We start from the raw sequence: 13,741 nt of genomic DNA, 5'->3' as shown, positions 1-13,741 counted from the left end.
GCTAATTGTATATTTGCACTCCTTTTTCTTGGGGCTGGGACTGGAGGTTTACCATGTGTGCAACACCCATGGTGCTGCTGACACTAATTGGAAATTTACATCCCCCCCCCCCCCGGCAGTGCACTGCATGACTATATCTCTCATAGATGTAAGTATATAATAGGGTTGTTGTTTTTTTAATATCTTATTTATTTATATGACAGCGAGAAAGACAGAGAGCACAAGTAGGCTGAACAGCAGACAGAGGGAGAGGGAAAAGCAGGCTTTCTGCTGAGCAGGGAGCTTTACGCAGGGCTCAGTCCCAGAACTCTGGGATCATGACCTGAGCTGAAGGCAGCCACCTAGCAGACTGAGCCACCCAGGCACCCCTACAATAAGGTTTTGAAATGAGTTTGTCTTCTAGTAAATATAAAACTCAGAAGTATGTATATGTGTATATACTTCTACCTACATAGATGTGAGTCTATACTGATTTTATCATGAGAACTCACTCAACTTGCCATTTAGATACTACCTTGTCAAATGAATTCCTCTTTGGTTTCTCTATCTCATAATGTCTTAACTTGAGGTGACATGAAGTTGACATTTTGGGGGAAGATAATATGTGCTAGGTATATTGTCATGTGATTTGACTATATCATCTCATTTAAAAAACTCTGGGAAATGGGAAAAACTTTATTGTTTTAGATGAGGAACCTGCAGCTAGGAGGTTACACCATCTGCTTAACGTCACACAGCAAGTAAAGGTTAAGAGCTGAAACTCAGACTGGGTCTGAGTTCCATGTACTTCCAAAGAACATACTCCCTCTACTCTATGGTCTGGATGTCTGAAATTATAGAGCTTTACCTTAAGTATCCCATGGCTTGTTGTACAAACGTAAGCTGTTTTGTGTCATCCTTCATCTTTCATTTATGCTTGTTATGACCATACAGCTTTGTAGTTATACAGCACCTCATATTGAAAAGTAAAAATTAGGGGCCCACGTGAACTTCAGAGTTAGTTCTGGTTTAGGTCCTGGCCCTACTAAATCCTAGCCATGTGGCCTTGGGCAAGTCATGTAACTTGGGCAAACTCTGGTTTGTTCATTTGAAAATGGAGAAAAATACAGGGTATTTTCTGGCTGGCTCAGTTAGTAGAACATGTGACTTTTGTGAGTTGTGAGTTTAAGCCATATTGGCTATTGAGATTATTAAAAAACAGAAAATACATTTTTTAATGAAAAAAAGGGGAAAATATAGGCATACCTCAGAGATACAGCAGGTTCAGTTCCAGACCACCACAATAAAGCAAAAATCATAATAAAGCAAGTAAAATTAGTTTTATTTAGTTTCCCAAAGCATGTTAAAGTTATGCTTATACTACACTGTGGTCAATTAAGTATACAATAGTTTTATGAGTTAAAAACATATATAGATGGAATTGGGAGGGAGACAAACCATAAGTGACTCTTAATCTCACAAAACAAACTGAGGTTTGCTGGGGGGAGGGGGATTGGGAGAAGGGGGTGGGATTATGGACATTGGGGAGGGTATGTGCTTTGGTGAGTGCTGTGAAGTGTGTAAACCTGGTGATTCACAGACCTGTACCCCTGGGGATAAAAATATATGTTTGTAAAAAATAAAAAATTAAAAAAAAATAAAAAAATTAAAAAAATTAAAAATTAAAAATTAAAAAAAATAAAAAATTTAAAAAAAGACATAATAAAAAAAACATATATAGACCTTAATTAAAAACCACTTTTCTTTCTACAAAGTGCTAACCATTATCTGAGCTTTCAATTAGTCTTAATCATTCCATTGGTAGAGGGTCCTGCCTCCATGTTGATGGCCGCTGACTTATCAGGGCGATGGTCGCTACAGTGGAGGGGGATGGGTCTGTGGCAATTTCTAAAAATAAAACTACAATGAAGTTTGCAGTACCAATGTACTCTGCCTTTAACAGATGCTTTCTCTATAGCATGTGATACTGTTTGGTAGCATCTTAGCCTTGGGAAATTTCTTTCAAGAGTGGAGTCTGTCCTCCCAAACCCTGCAGTTGCTCTATCAACTTCATTTATGTGTTATTCTAAACTCTTTGTTGTCTTTTCAATCATCCTCATAGCATCTCCATGAGGAGTAGATTCCATCTCAAGAAAGACTTGATTTTGTCTCATGTCATGATATTGGGGTCAAGCTCTATGTTCAGCATGGAGTCTGCTTGTCCCTCTTCCTCAGCTCCTCTCCCTATCCCCTGTGTTCTTGCTTTCAAATAAATAAATAAAGAGATAAAATCTTTTTTAAAAAGAAGCAACTCTTTGTCTATTTAAGTTTTATCATGGGATTGCAACAATTCAGTCTCCGCTTCTAATTCCAGTTCTGTTGCTATTTCTACAACATCTGCAGTTACTTCCTCCACTGAAGTCAGGAATCTCCCAAGTCATTCCTCAGGGTTAGGATCCACTACTTTCAAACTCTTGTTTGTGTCAATACTTGGCCTGTCCTCATGAATTAGGAATGTTCTCAATGGTATGTAAAACGATGAATTCTTTCCAGAAGGTTTGCAGCTCACTGTGCCCAGATCCATCAGAGGAATCATCATCCATGCAGTTAACGCCTTACAAAATGTAATTCTTAAATACTCTTGAAAGTCAAATGACTCCTTGATCCATGGGCTGCAGAATGGATTCTGTGTTGGTAGGCATGAAAACAACCTTAATCTGATTGTATGTCTGCATGAGCTCCTGGTTCGCCAGGCACACTGTCAATGAGCAATGATATTTTAAAAAGGAATCTTTTTTTTTTTTTTCCCTGAGCTATAGGTTTCAACAGTGGGTTTAAAATATTTAGCAAACCATTTTAAACAGACAAGGTGTCTCTATTTTGTAGTTCCATTTATAGAGCTTTGTGGTTCTATTTATAGACCTCAGGCGGATCAGAATAAGTGTAATTCTTCAAGGCACTGGGAATTTTGGAAGGGTAAATGAGCTTAAGTTCAACTTAAAGTCATAAACTGTGCTAGTTCTTAACAAGAGAGTCAGTCTGTCCTTTGACACTTTGAAGCCAGACATTGACTTATCCTCTCTAGCTATGAAAGTCTTGAGTGGCATCTTCTTACAATAGAAGGCCATTTTGTCTACATCGAATGTCTGTTGTTTGGTGTAGCCACCTTCATTGCTGATCTTAGCTAGGTCTTCTGAATAACTTACTGCAACTTCTACATCAGCAACTTGTTGCTTCACCTTGTACTTTGATGCTATGGAGACAGCGTCTTTCCTTAAACCTCATGAACCAACCTCTACTGACTTCTGACTTTCCTTCTCCAGCTTCCTCACCTTCCTCAGCCTTCACAAAGGTGAAGAGAGTTAGGGAATTGCTCTGCATTAGGCTTTGGCTTAAGAGAATGTAGTGGCTGATTTGATCTTCTGTCCAGACCATTAAAGCTTTTTCCAAATCAACAATAAGGCTGTCTTGCTTTCTTATTTGTACGTTCAATGGAGTAGCACTTTTAATTTCCTTCAAGAATTTGTCCTTTGCATTCCCAACTCTGCTGGTTGTTTGGTGCAAGAAGCCTAATGTTTAGCTTTTCTCAACTTTGGACACATTTTCTCCCTAAGCTTAATCATTTCTAGCTTTTTATTTAAAGTGAGAGAGTATTCACTTGAACACTTCCTGCCCCACTGTCAGACTACTGATTGACCTAATTTCAATATTGTGTTTTCAGGAAATAGGAATGCCCAAGGAGATGGGGAGAGACAGGCTAGTCAGTGGAGCAGTCAGAAGACACATTTATCAATTAAGTTCCCTGTCTTATATGAGTGTGATGTATGGCACCTTCATAAAATTACAATAGTAAGGGGCGCCTGGGTGGCTCAGTGGGTTAAAGCCTCTGCCTTCGGCTCAGGTCATGATCCCAGGGTCCTGGGATCGAGCCCCGCATCGGGCTCTCTGCTTGGCAGGGAGCCTGCTTCCTCCTTCTCTCTCTCTGCCTGCCTCTCAGCCTACTTGTAATCTCTGCCTGTCAAATAAATAAATAAAATCTTTAAAAAAAATTACAATAGTAATATCAAAGATCACTTGTCATAGATCACCATAAAAATATAATAATTATAAAGAAAGAGCTCAAAATATGGTAAGAATTGCCAAAACATGGCACAGAGACATGAAATAAGAAATGATGTTGGGAAAATGGTGCCAGTAGTCTTGCTCACTACAAATTTCCCATAAGCCTTCAATTTGTAAAAAAGCACAGTATCTGTGAAGCATAATAAAATGAGGTTTTCCTGTGATTGTCTCCTTGTAAGGTTTCTGTGAGCAGTCATAAAAAGATGCATCCAAAGTTCGTCTCATTGGAAGCTGGGTTAAGTGCTTGCTTTTTTTTTTTTCCCCCTTCTTTTTCCTTTTTTTTTTTTAAAACCATTTCAGAATAATTCTATGAATGTGACCTGATGTATTAGTTAAATTAAATTAGATTTTAATACCTTCTTTTCTAGTCCCTGATTTAATCCCTCTTTCACAAGGAATCACACCCAAGACAAGGAATAACTGGCATTCTGACGAAAATGCTCCATCTTTCTGGCAAAGACAGAATTCATGCCATAGATCAGAACTGTATGGCAAGTTTCATTTTTATAGCCTGGTGAGTGGCACATTTTGCTTCTCGTGTTTGCTTTTATCTTGAGGTCAAAGAAATGATGCAATACATTATCACAAGTGCCTGCCCTTCATTTCCTGAACATCTGTGTTCAGAGCATATGTCTGCTGAGACAAGTGGATTCATCTTGCTGCTGTCTGGTCTCTTATGTGCTGGCTCCTTTGAAGCATGGTGCATTTATTTTGACTATTTCTGCCAAATAATGACAAGTTTAAGGGGAAATAAGAAAAAGAAAGTCTTTGTTTTCCATCTGGAGAGAATTCTGCAACGTTTATTAACCACCTTCTCCCTTCTCCCTCCCAAGGTTTAAACATGTTCAAGAACCACCAGACCTGAAGTTAAGTGATTACTACTGGCTTATCTTGAGCAAATTTTGGCTTGTAAATAAACACCCATGTGGTTTGAATTTCTTCCATAATAGGCTTAAAATATGAGAGTATAATTAGTGAGTCTTGAAGTTGAATGGATTTACAAGCATGCAAACTCTTGAGATAAGCCATGTGCCTGTGGCAGTACCCCATACTAACTAGAGACTTTTGAGGGATTTTCTGAAAAAGGATACTCGTCAGTCAGTACCCCAGCATGGTTGTTGTTAGAAGCTGTCTCTAGTCCATCATCTAGGTGGGAAGTCTGACATCTAGGAGGTGTCCTTGATACCTGCTTCTTTCTCTCCCAGCATCAAGTCCTGTGAGTTTTACACGTTGTTACCTGTCAATTAGGCATCTGATCTCCTTCTATCACGTGCTGTTCTGCCCTCTAATCTAGCCACTCTGCAGCCAACTGTGAGTTTTTCTACACTGAAATACTACTACATTATAATTCACTCACTATTGCACCCCCGTTTTCACATGCCCAGCACCTGCTAGATACTCAATAATGAATCATGGCATGATGACGAACGGCTGAGGAAGTGAGCCATGACATTTCAGGCAAATTTCACCGTCATTTTCCTTACCTGAAATGACTATTGATATACAATTCACGTGGATTGAGGAACTTAATATGTATGATCTAGATTCACGTGCAAAGTACAGTAGACCGGCAAGGCTACTTAATTTGATTAAAGTTTTATTTTCCAATAGAATAGATCTTCCTTAAAGACTTTTTATAAAGAAAAAGATCCTTCCTCTAGGCTTCAAATAATTTTCATTCTGGTGGGCGATACAATACCTTGAGAGTCAGCTAGAGATTTTCCAAAAAAAGGGAGCACCTGTATGGAAAGAATCCATGCCAATCGCAGTGAGTAAAGTCAGTATATGGAGATCATGCTAGGATGAGTGTCTCCAACTCCGTGGCATGGAAAGGTACAGGGTTGTGTGCTAGGGTGGACAGGACTGGGCAACACGGCATGCTAGGCTCAGGCAGAAACTTGGCTTTCTGCTTGTTCAACACTTTAACTTGAATGGGGGGGGGGCGTGGGGAAACATGTAATGTTCATGCTTTTCAAAGTTTATGTTATATCCACCAGATCTTTGTTTTAATTCTATGCAATTTCTTGTTGAATTTATTTCATATGACTTGCTTATATTTCGATAATTAAAGAAATTCATGTATTCCTACACATCGGATCAATTTCCTACAGCAATTGCTCTAATTTAACTGTAGTTTTATGGACATGTAGTTCTGCTAAGCTTCACTTCATTCCTCAGTGACTTTTGGAGGGAGTTTGGGCATTTGTTTGATGTGATTTCAGCATCATGCTTTATTTATGCCTTTATTTATTTTTTTTTAATTTGTTCAATTTATTTATTTTCAGAAAAACAGTATTCATTATTTTTTCACCACACCCAGTGCTCTATGCAATCCGTGCCCTCTATAATACCCACCACCTGGTACCCCAACCTCCCACACCCCTGCCACTTCAAACCCCTCAGATTGTTTTTCAGAGTCCACAGTCTCTCATGATTCACCTCCCCTTCCAATTTCCCCCAACTCCCTTCTCCTCTCTAACTCCCCATGTCCTCCATGCCATTTGTTATGCTCCACAAATAAGTGAAACCATATGATAATTGACTCTCTCTGCTTGACTTATTTCACTCAGCATAATCTCTTCCAGTCCAGTCCATGTTGCTACAAAAGTTGGGTATTCATCCTTTCTGATGGAGGCATAATACTCCATAGGGTATATGGACCACATCTTCCTTATCCATTCGTCCATTGAAGGGCATCTTGGTTCTTTCCACAGTTTGGCGACCATGGCCATTGCTGCTATAAACATTGGGGTACAGATGGCCCTTCTTTTCACTACATCTGTATCTTTGGGGTAAATACCCAGGAGTGCAATTGCAGAGTCATAGGGAAGTTCTATTTTTAATTTCTTGAGGAATCTCCACACTGTTTTCCAAAGTGGTTGCACCAACTTGCATTCCCACCAACAGTGTAAGAGGGTTCCCCTTTCTCCACAACCCCTCCAACACATGTTGTTTCCTGTTTTGTTAATTTTGGCCATTCTAACTGGTGTAAGGTGATATCTCAATGTGGTTTTAATTTGAATCTCCCTGAGGGCTAATGATGATGAACATTTTTTCATGTGTCTGTTAGCCATTTGTATGTCTAGATGGGATAAGTATCTGTTCATATCTTCTTCCCATTTTTTGATATGTTTGCCTGTTTCGTGTGTGTTGAGTTTGAGGAGTTCATTATAGATCCTGGATATCAACCTTTTGTCTGTACTGTCATTTGCAAATATCTTCTCCCATTCCGTGGGTTGCCTCTTTGTTTTTTTGACTGTTTCCTTTGCTGTGCAGAAGGTTTTGATTTTGATGAAGTCCCAAAAGTTAATTTTTGCTTTTGTTTCCTTTGCCTTTGGAGACATATCTTGAAAGAAGTTGCTGTGGCTGATATCAAAGAGATTACTGCCTATCTTCTCCTCTAGGATTCTGATGGATTCCTGTCTCACGTTGAGGTCTTTTATCCATTTTGAGTTTATCTTTGTGTATGGTGTAATAGAATGGTTGAGTTTCATTCTTCTACATATAGCTGTCCAGTTTTCCTAGCACCATTTATTGAAGAGACTGTCTTTTTTCCACTGTATATTTTTTCCTGTTTTGTTGAAGATTAATTGACCATAGAGTTGAGGGTCCATATCTGGGCTCTCTACTCTGTTCCACTGGTCTATGTGTCTGTTTTTATGCCAGTACCATGCTGTCTTGGTGATCACAGCTTTGTAATGAAGCTTGAAATCAGGTAACGTGATGCCCCCAGCATTATTTTTGTTTTTCAACATTTCCTTAGCGATTTGGGGTCTCTTCTGATTCCATACAAATTTTAGGATTATTTGCTCCAGCTCTTTGAAGAATACCAGTGGAATTTTGATTGGAATGGCATTAAAAGTATATAATGCTCTAGGCAGTATAGACATTTTAACAATGTTTATTCTTCTGATCCAAGAGCATGGGATGGTGTTCCATCTTTTTGTGTCTTCTTCAATTTCTTTCATGAGTGTTCTGTAGTTCCTTGAATACAGATCCTTTACCTCTTTGGTTAGGTTTATTCCCAGGTATTTTATGGTTCTTGGTGCTATAGTAAATGGAATTGATTCTCTAATTTCCCTTTCTGTGTTTTCATTGTTAGTGTATAAGAAAGCCACCGATTTCTGCACATTGACTTTATATCATGCCACATTGCTGAATTGTTGTATGAGTTCTTGTAGTTTGGGGGTGGAGTCTTTTGGGTTTTCCATATAAAGAATCATGTCATCTGTGAAGAGAGAGAGTTTGACTTCTTCATTACCAATTTGGATACCTTTTATTTCTCTTTGTTGTCTGATTGTTATTGCTAGGACTTCTAATACTATGTTGAACAAGAGTGGTGAACGTGGGCATCCTTGTCTTCTTCCTCATCTCAATGGGAAGGCTGCAAACTTTTTCCCATTGAGGATGATATTTGCTGTGGGTCTTTCATAGATAGATTTGATGAGGTTCAGGAATGTTCCCTCTATCCCTATACTTTGAAGCATTTTAATCAGGAACAGATGCTGGAATTTGTCAAATGCTTTTTCTGCATCAATTGAGAGGACCATGTGGTTCTTTTCTCTTCTCATATTAATTGTGTTTGTCCTGATAGCATATAAATTTTACACTTGGGGTTCTTTTTGATGAGGTTCTTTCTTTATTTGCATATATATATATTTTTTTCTCTTGTCATATACTTGTATCAGTCTTTTTATCTCTTTTTGTTTGTCTACTTCATAAATCTTACCTTGGGGCCCATCTGGGCTGAACCTTCTTTTTCATATTCCCTTTCTTTCCTCTCTCTCTCTCTCTTTTTTTCTTTCTTCTTTTCTTTTTTCTTTTTCTTTTCTTTTGTGTCTCATTTGGGTGGGGAATCCTGATTGCTCAGAAGTGTTCCAGGGTGCACCTTGACTGCACCACAGTTGATACATCCAGCTACATCTGTTCAATCATCTCCCACGAAGGTGACTAGGAGGAGGAATGCCCAACAGAAGAAAAATACAGAGGATGGACCTTCTGCAACAGAGCTAACGGCTATCAACATAGACAATATGTCGGAAAGAGAATTCAGGCTAACATTTATCCAGACAATAGCTAGGTTGGAGAAAGCCATGGATGACCAAATGGAATTGATTAGGACCGAACTGAAAGCGACCAGACAGGATGTTCACAATGTTAGGGCGGAGCTTAAAGCTACCAGGGAGGAGGTTTATAATGCTCTCAATGAGTTCCAATCTAATCTAAACTCTCTCAAAGCTAGGGTAACTGAGACAGAAGATAGAATTAGTGATCTGGAAGACAAACAGATAGAGAGAATGGATCAGGAGGAAGCCTGGAACAAACAGCTTAGAAACCACGAAAACAGAATCAGGGAAATAAATGATGCCATGAAGCGTTCCAACATCAGAATTATTGGAATCCCTGTAGGGGAGGAGAAAGAAAGAAGTCTAGAAGATATAGTGGAACAAGTCCTTCATGAAAATGTTCCCAATCTCATGAATGGAACCACATTCATGTACTAGAGGCTGAACGGTCTCCACCCAAGATTATACATTCCAAAAAAAATCATGACACCTGATAGTCAAATTGAGGAATTTTAATTGTAGGTATAATCTCTTGAAAGTCGCCAGAGCAAAGAGGCTCCTTACCTACAGAGGGAAGCCCATCAGAATAACGTCAGACCTGTCCATAGAGACCTGGCAAGCCAGAAGAGGCTGGCATGATATATTCAGGGCACTAAATGAGAAGAACATGCAGTCAAGAATACTTTATCCAGCAAGACTGACATTCAAAATGGATGGAGAGATAAAGAGTTTTCAAGACCGGCAAGGCTTAAAAGACTATGCAACCACCAAGCTGACACTGCAGGAAATATTAAGGGGGGTTCTATAAAAGAGGGAAAATCCCAAGAATAGCATTGAACATAAATATAGAGACAGTCTACAAAAAGAAAGACTTCAAAGGTAACTCGATGTCAATAAAAACATATCTATCAATAATCACTCTCAATGTGAATGGCCTAAATGCATACATAAAATGGCACAGGGTTGCAGATTGGATAAAATAACAAGACCTATCCATATGTTGTCTACAAGAGACCCATTTTGAACCTAAAGATACACCCAGACTGAAAGTGAAGGGATGGAGAAGCATCTTTCATGCCAATGGGCCTCAAAAGAAGGCTGGGGTAGCGATTCTCATATCAGATAAATTAGACTTCAAACTAAAGACTGTAGTCAGAGATACAGAAGGACACTACATAATCCTTAAAGGGACTATCCACCAAGATGATCTAAGAATTGTAAATATCTATGATCCCAATATGGGAGCAGCCAATTACTTAAGAAAACTGTTAATCAAGATAAAGAGTCATATTGATATGAATACACTAATCATAGGAGATCTTAACATGCCTCTCTCAGAAATAGACAGGTCGTCGAAGCAGAAAATCAATAAAGAAACAAGAGCATTCAATGATACATTGGACCAGATGGACCTCATAGATATATACAGAACATTCCACCCTAAAACAACAGAATAGTCATTCTTCTCAAGTGCACACAGAACCTTCTCCAGAATAGACCACATACTGGGTCACAAATCAGGACTCAACCGATACCAAAAGAGTGAGATTATTCCCTGCATATTCTCAGATCACAATGCTTTGAAACTGGAGCTCAATCACAAGGAAAAGTTCCGAAGGAACTCAAACACCTGGAAGCTAAAGACCACCTTGCTTAAGCATGCTTGGATCAACCAGGAGATCAAAAAAGAACTGAAACAATTCATGGAAACCAATGAGAATGAAGACACTTTGGTCCAAAACCTATGGGATACAGCAAAGGCAGTCCTAAGGGGGAAATACATAGCCATCCAAGCCTCCCTCAAAAAAATTGAAAAATCCAGAACACACCAGCTGTCTCTACACCTTAAAGAACTGGAGAACCAACCACAAATCAAACCAACTCCACACATAAGAAGGGAAATCATCAAGATTAGAGCTGAGATCAATGAGGTAGAAACCAGAGATACAGTAGAACATATCAATGAAACTAGAAGCTGGTTTTTTGAAAGAATCAATAAGATCGATAAACCATTGGCAACACTAATCCAAAAGAAAAGAGAGAAAGCCCCAATTCATAAAATTATGAATGAAAAGGGAGAGATCACAACTAACACCAAGGAAGTAGAAACAATCATCAGAAGTTATTATCAATAGTTATATGCCAATAAGCTAAGCAACATAGATGAAATAGATGCATTCCTGGAAAAATATAAACTACCAAAATTGAACCAGGAAGAAATCGACAACCTGAATAGACCGATATCTAATAACGAGATTGAAGCAGTGATCAAAAACCTCCCAAAAAACAAGAGCCCAGGACCTGATGGATACCTTGGGGAATTCTACCAAATATACAAAGAAGAAATAACACCTATCCTCCTGAAGCTGTTTCAAAAAATTGAAGCAGAAGGAAAACTTCCAGACTCTTTCTATGAAGCCAGCATTACCCTGATCCCCAAACCAGGCAAAGACCCTACCACAAAGGAGAATTTTAGACCAATATCACTGATGAATATGGATGCTAAGATTCTCAACAAGATCCTAGCCAACAGGATCCAACAGCACATTAAAAAGATTATCCACCATGACCAGGTGGGATTCATCCCTGGGCTACAAGGATGGTTCAACATTCGCAAATCAATCAATGTGATACAACAAATTAATATGAGAAGAGAGAAGAACCACATGGTCCTCTCTATTTACATCTTTAAATTGAAACATCTTCAGTCTTGCCTGTTCCCCATATTGTGCATGGATATATGTGGGAGGCATGCTTGGGATCCACTTAAATGCTCTTCTTGAAGCCTACTAAGTTTCTGGACCAATATTACATGGTTGCTTCAGAAATGGCTTATGATTACAGGACTCAGATTTGTTTTGTTTTGTTTTGTTTTTCTTTTTCTTTTTTTCCTGAAAGTTTTCAATGGCTTTAAAAAATTTTTTCTTCAAAATTATGCCTTCATCTTATGACTAATTTTCCTCAGGTCCTGTGGTACGGGGGCCGGGGGGGGGGGTTCTTCAACCTCACCCCCAAGTTCTAGAATTTTCTCAGTGGTGCCTTATCCATAAACAGTTGTTAGTTGTTCTTGTGGGGGGGAACAAATTCGGCAGTAACCTATGTCACCATCTTGAGGATACCACTACTCCCGCCCTGTTTTCAAGCATTCTTCACACTCCAATTAATCCTTCCCCCCACAGAGATTCTTCTTTCCAATGTCCTTTTTGAGTCTGGACTCTTTCTTCCCTAAAAATGGTTTCCTAGCACCTATTCCCTGGATTTTCTTTTACTGCTCTTGGGTTAAATTCACTGCTTTCTGGAAGCCATGTCTTCCTCCTGGTTTCTACTTTCATTTTCACTGGTGTATATCCTCAGATAACTTCCTAAATATGGGTGTGAAGGTTATGTACTTTATTCATTATATATTCATTATTCATTATTCATTGATTATCTATCAGACAGTTTGGGTGCATATAAATTTCTAGATGGGAAAAGTATATTTTCCTTCATAACTTAAAATCCTTTCTCTCTCTCTTTTCTGTTTTGTTTTGTATTATTTTTGTTTTTTGTCTCCAGTGTTCCTGATGCTCTGGCCTTTATTCCTGTCTAGAGAACCTAATTTTCTCTCTGTAAGATCGTAGGCCCATTGTTTAGTTAATAGTGTTCTGAAATTGCTTCCTTTTAATACATTTTATTTTATTGTAGTAAGAACATTTAACATGAGATATGCCCTGTTAACAAAACTCTAAATGTAGTACATATTATTGTTGACAAGAGTTACAATGTTGTACAGCTTATCTCTAGAGCTTGTTCATCTTGTTCAATGAGACTTTTGTCTGTTGACTAGTGACTCCCTATTTTCCCTTCTCTCCAGCTCCCAAACCACCATTTTACTCTCAGATTCTATTAATTGGTTTATTTTGCATATACTTTTACTTCTGTAAGTGGAGTGATGCAGTATTTGTCTTTCTGTGACTGGCTTTATTCACGGAGCTAATGTCTTCATGATTATCTACATTATTGCATACAGTAGAATTTCCTTCTGTGAAGGCTGAATAGCATCCCATTGGATGTATATACTACATGTCCTTATCCATTTATCTATAAATACACATTTAGGATGTTTTTAGATCTTGTCCATTGTAAATAATGATGCAATGAACATAGGAGTGCTAATATCTCTACAAGATCCTGATTTTCATACTTTTGAATAAACACCCAAAGTGATTCCTGGACAGTATGGTAGTTCTATTCTTAATTCTTTAAGGAAGCTTCTTCATACTGTTTTCGATAAAGATTGCAGGATTTGCATCCTCATCAACAATGTGTAGGGTCCCAATTTCACCACATTTTCACCAATTTTCCTTTTGTTTTGTTTTGAATACTAAACATTCTAATAGGTGTGAAATGATATCTCAGTACAGTTTTGATTTGCATTGCCCTGGTGAGTAATGACATTGAACATTGTTTTTTTGTTTATTTGCATGTTTGCTTTTTCCATTTACCTGTTGCTATTCTTATGTATTCTTTGGGAAAATGTCTAGTTAGGTCCTTAAACAGTCTTTTTTTAAAGATCAGGTTGTAGGTTTTTTTGT

The sequence above is a fragment of the Mustela nivalis genome, assembly GCF_964662115.1.
Source record: "Mustela nivalis genome assembly, chromosome: 4".
Classification (NCBI taxonomy): Eukaryota; Metazoa; Chordata; class Mammalia; order Carnivora; family Mustelidae; genus Mustela; species Mustela nivalis.
The sequence above is the reverse complement of the archived record's forward strand: the minus strand, read 5'-3'. Positions refer to the sequence as shown.